Here is a 5,117-nt window from a genome sequence, read left to right as displayed (position 1 = left end):
GGTTTGTTGGTGCGGACCGCGTCAAAAATGCGCGGCTGCAGTCGTTGAAGAGTGACTTCGACGCCTTGCACATGCAAGAGGGGGAGACTTTGGACCAATACGCCGGTAAGCTTATCGACATGTCTGTCAGGTATAGCAACCTCGGTGGAACTCTGAATGATGCTGCCCTCATGAAGAAATTGTTCGACACTGTGCCTGATCGCTTCCTCAGTGTGATTGCTGGCATCGAGCAGTTCTATGACATCGACACCATGCTTTTCGAGGAGGCTGTGGGGCGGTTGAAGGCATACGAAGAGCGCACGCGTCCACGTGCATCTAGCGGCGGACGCATTACCGATGGGCAAGTGCTCCTCACTCAGGCTGAGTGGGAAGCACGTTCTAAGAAGGATGGCAGGGACTCATCATCTGGCTACAAGTACAAGCCCTCCACGGACAGTGGAAATCGTGGCCGTGGTGGCCGCGGACGTAGCAGAGGTCGTGGCCGTGGCGGTCGTGGAAAGTCACCACACAAAGATGGGGCAATTAGCTTTGGCGGCGGCGGTCGTGACAAAAGTCATATTCGTTGTTTTAATTGCGATGAGATGGGCCACTATCAATCTCAGTGCAAAGCCCCTAAGAAGCAAGAGGCAGCGCCTCTCGTGCATGTTGAGAACACCGAGCCGGCACTACTGCTTGCAGCTCTGGAGGAGCCTCTTCCAGTGGCCCTTGCACGGCAGGAGGTTGTGTTTCTCAGTGAAGAGAAAGTGATGCCAGAGCTGCACTTGGCTGATTATGGTGCATGTACTGGGGATGTCTGGTATTTAGACAATGGTGCGAGCAATCACATGACTGGAGACAAGATGAAGTTCTGTGAACTTGATGAAAGTGTCACTGGTAAGGTTAAATTTGGTGATGGCTCTACGGTGCAAATAATGGGAAAAGGTTCAATTTTGTTCTCACGCAAGAATGGAGATCAATGGATGCTCCAGGAGGTCTACTACATCCCTAGACTACGCAGTAACTTGGTGAGTCTCGGCCAACTCACAGAGACTGGACACAAGGTCATCATGGATGAAGATGATCTTGAGGTGTTCATAAAAAATCCCTGGCATCTCCTGATGAAAGTTAAGCGCATGCCAAACCGTCTGTACCACATTGATTTGCAGCTAGCAAGTCCAGTGTGCCTCATGGCAAGACTTGAGGAACCAGCATGGCTGTGGCATGCACGGCTTGGACATGTCAATTTTCAAGCGTTGAAGCTCCTTGTTGACAAGCAGATGGCAGCCGGAGTGCCTCAGATCAAGCATCCCCATCAGCTTTGCCATGCGTGCCTTGCAGCAAAGCAGGCAAGGCTGCCATTTCCAACAGCAACAAGATACCGAGTGGAGAAGCCACTTGAACTGCTTCACATTGATCTATGTGGGCCAATCACTCCATCAACGATTGCCGGTAACAAGTATTTCATGTTAATTGTTGATGATTACTCAAGATGGATGTGGGTGTACATGTTGAAGTCGAAGGACCAGGCATGCGCTGAGATTGTCAAGTTCAAAGCACAAGCTGAAAACACTAGTGGTTACTGCATAAAAACGGTGCGTTCAGATCGTGGCGGCGAATTCTTATCGGCAGTGTTCACCAATGTCTGTGATGAGGCAGGCATCAAAAGGCATTTCACAGCACCCTACACGCCACAACAAAATGGCGTTGTTGAACGCAGGAATAGGACAGTCATGGCGATGGCGCGGTCCTTGCTCAAGAGCATGAATGTCCCGGCAAAGTTCTGGGGCGAGGCTGTGCGGCACGCGGTATTCTTATTGAACCGCCTGCCGACCAAAGCAATGGGGGAGCGCACCCCGTTTGAGGCCTGGAACGGTAGGAAGCCGCACCTGGCCCACCTGCGAGTGTTCGGGTGCACAGCACATGTAAAGATGGTGGCGCCGCACGTGAAGAAGCTTGATGACCGAAGCCAACAAATGGTGTACTTTGGTGTCGAGGATGGATGCAAAGCTCACCGGCTATTCGACCCTCATCGCAGCAAGATTGTTGTAAGTCGTGATGTAATTTTTTAGGAGAATTTGGAGTGGAATTGGTGTGCAGGCACGAGCACAAGAGAACCAATGGAGTTTGTGTTTGAAGAAGATGCACATGTGAGTCCTTCGGTGTGGCCTGCTACTGAAATATCAACAGGAATTCCAGTGTTGCAGCCTACCACAGCTGCAGTCCTACCCAGCAGTGGGCGAGAGGATAGGGAGTTTGATGAGGCACCGGCGACGTCCATTGTGGTTTCTCCACCTGGAGCAGTGACCAGGGCGCGAGCGGCTGCACGCATAGGGCGAGTGGCAGTCAACACCTCGTCATCACCAGCCACTCCTGTACACATGCCATTGGTGGAAACAATGACTACCTTGCCGAATGAGGAGCATGCTGCTCCTGTTTCACCAGGATCCAATAGCTCAGATGAAGGAGCACCGCACTATCGTGACTTGGATGATATCTACCAGAACACATCCGAGGTGGTACTGCATTGCAACGATGATGAAGCAGTCATGCTTGTAGAGATGGAGGAGCCATCTTGTTTTGATGAAGCAGCTGGGCAACTCAAATGGGTTGAAGCCATGGACAGAGAGATTGACTCCATAGTAAAGAATTCAACGTGGACATTGACCACGCTGCCAGCTGGTCATAAGCCCATTGGTCTTAAATGGGTTTACAAATTGAAGAAGAATTCAGAAGGAGAGGTGATCAAGCATAAAGCCAGATTGGTGGCAAAAGGGTATGTGCAGCGCCAGGGAATTGATTTTGTGGAAGTTTTTGCACCTGTTGCAAGACTAGACACAGTGCATGTCATTCTAGCTGTTGCTGCAAACCGTGGCTGGCAAGTGCATCATCTAGATGTTAAGTCAGCCTTTCTAAATGGTGAACTTGAAGAAGAGGTGTATGTGTCACAGCCGGAGGGATATGTTGTGAAGAACAAGGAGCACCTTGTGCTCAGGTTAAGTAAGGCACTCTATGGCCTTCGTCAGGCTCCTCGAGCTTGGAACATCAGGCTAGATAAAAGCCTGAAAATGCTTGGTTTCAGAAGGTGTGTACAGGAACAGGCAGTGTACACAAGAGGAGAAGGGAGAAGTGCAATTGTAATTGGGGTATATGTCGATGATCTCATTGTCTCAGGAAGTGATCCAAAGGAGATTGAGGCCTTCAAGCATCAGATGGCAACTGAATTTGACATGAGTGATTTGGGGCTGTTGTCATACTACCTCGGCATTGAGGTGTCACAGCAAGAGAGTTGCACCGCAATTAAGCAGACAAGCTATGCAAAGAAAGTGCTATCACAGTTCGGGATGATGGACTGTAATTCCACTACATACCCCATGGAGCAAAGAGCAAAATTGCACACAGACCCAAATGGCCAGCCAGTTGATGCTACAGAATATAGGCGAATGATTGGCTGCCTTAGATACTTGTTGCACACTAGACCTGATCTCTCATTTGCAGTTGGAGTGGCAAGCAGGTTCATGGAGAGGCCAACTGTAATGCATCACAAGGCAGTGAAGCAAATTCTTCGTTATCTTAAGGGGACTATTCACTTCGGCCTGGTGTATGGGAGAGGAGGCAGAGAAAAACTTATTGGCTTTACAGATAGTGATCTGGCTGGCGACCTGGATGATCGAAAGAGTACTGGTGGCATGGCGTTCTACTTAAATGATTGCCTTGTCTCCTGGAGCTCACAGAAACAGAAGACAGTGGCTCTTTCATCCTGTGAGGCTGAGTTCATAGCAGCGAATGCAGCGGCATGCCAAGCGCTCTGGCTCAGGACGTTAATGGCAGAGTTGATCGGAACAGAACCAGAGTTGGTGAAACTGTTTGTCGACAACAAGTCTGCGATCGCCCTGATGAAGAATCCAGTCTTCCATGGACGGAGTAAGCACATCGACACAAAATATCACTTTATTCGTGAATGTGTTGATGCTGGAAAAATCCACATCGAGTTTATTCGCACAGATGAACAGCGAGCCGACGCGCTGACAAAAGCATTGCCGGCGGCGAAGCTAGCGATTATGCGACATCTTCTTGGTGTTCGTGATCTTGCACCAAGCTAGGAGTAAGGGGGAGTATGTTGACATTACTCCTGGCTGGTCAAGTAGTACCTCATGCAGCAGTATCTGCATGTCTTCTAAAGTTGTCTGCATGTCTTCTAAGTGGTGATCAGCAATGAGTAGTTTGCATGCTGAGTCTGTGCTGTTACTCGTAGAAATAATGATCATGGGATATGTAACGATCTATTGAACTTCCATACAACTCTATATATAGCAGTAGCTACAACATGTATGGAATCAATCAGAGTTCGTGATTCAGTATAATAAAGAAATACCACATATTGCTAGCTGCTCTACGTGAGATATTTGGGTATGCATTCCTGGGTGTTTTCCAACAAACGCTTCCTCGAGGATCAAGTTGTGCGTGGTCAGCCACACATCGATGCGCTGGACATGGAAGCCATGGTAGCACCTCGGGTGCACGCGTACCTTCTCATCGCCCTCGTCGTACTCGCTGAGACAAATGGCGCCTTCAATCGCCGAGACGTCGGTGCCATCTTTGCTGACTTCATACACCACCACCGGTATCCGCCTCAGCATTCGCAGAATACTGTAGCATGCATCAGAATTCGGCATATGTGGTTTGTTTTGTCTCGTGGTTAGTTCAGTTTCCTCCAATGTCTGACAAACTTGTGCCTGTTCTCTCATGAGACTTGACTGCAGTTGTTCTTGTTCATGCAGGCACAAAAATAAAACAGGGTGCAGGGGCATTGTTCAAACTCTTTGGCTGGTGTGCTACATGAACAGTCGGCAGAACAGAGTGGTCCATGGAGTAACAGCTATCAATACTACTTGCTCACCGTGACAACCATTTAGATGATGATACTTATATTACATACTGCCTGTCCCCTAGATAGGTTTGGCATGAATTAGCACCAAAACAAGCATGAGTAACATGCCACTTTCTATCACTTGTCATGCTTCTGTTATGACTTGTTCACTGTTATGACTTCCACTTGTTCACTTTTTACATAATGCTTTTTCTTTGTGCCCAAGTAGAGCATGGTTTCGGTATGAATTGGTTGTAGAAGCGTGACAACT

This window comes from Setaria italica, chromosome VIII (genome assembly GCF_000263155.2).
Source record: "Setaria italica strain Yugu1 chromosome VIII, Setaria_italica_v2.0, whole genome shotgun sequence".
NCBI lineage: Eukaryota > Viridiplantae > Streptophyta > Magnoliopsida > Poales > Poaceae > Setaria > Setaria italica.
This window is presented reverse-complemented; position numbering follows the sequence as displayed.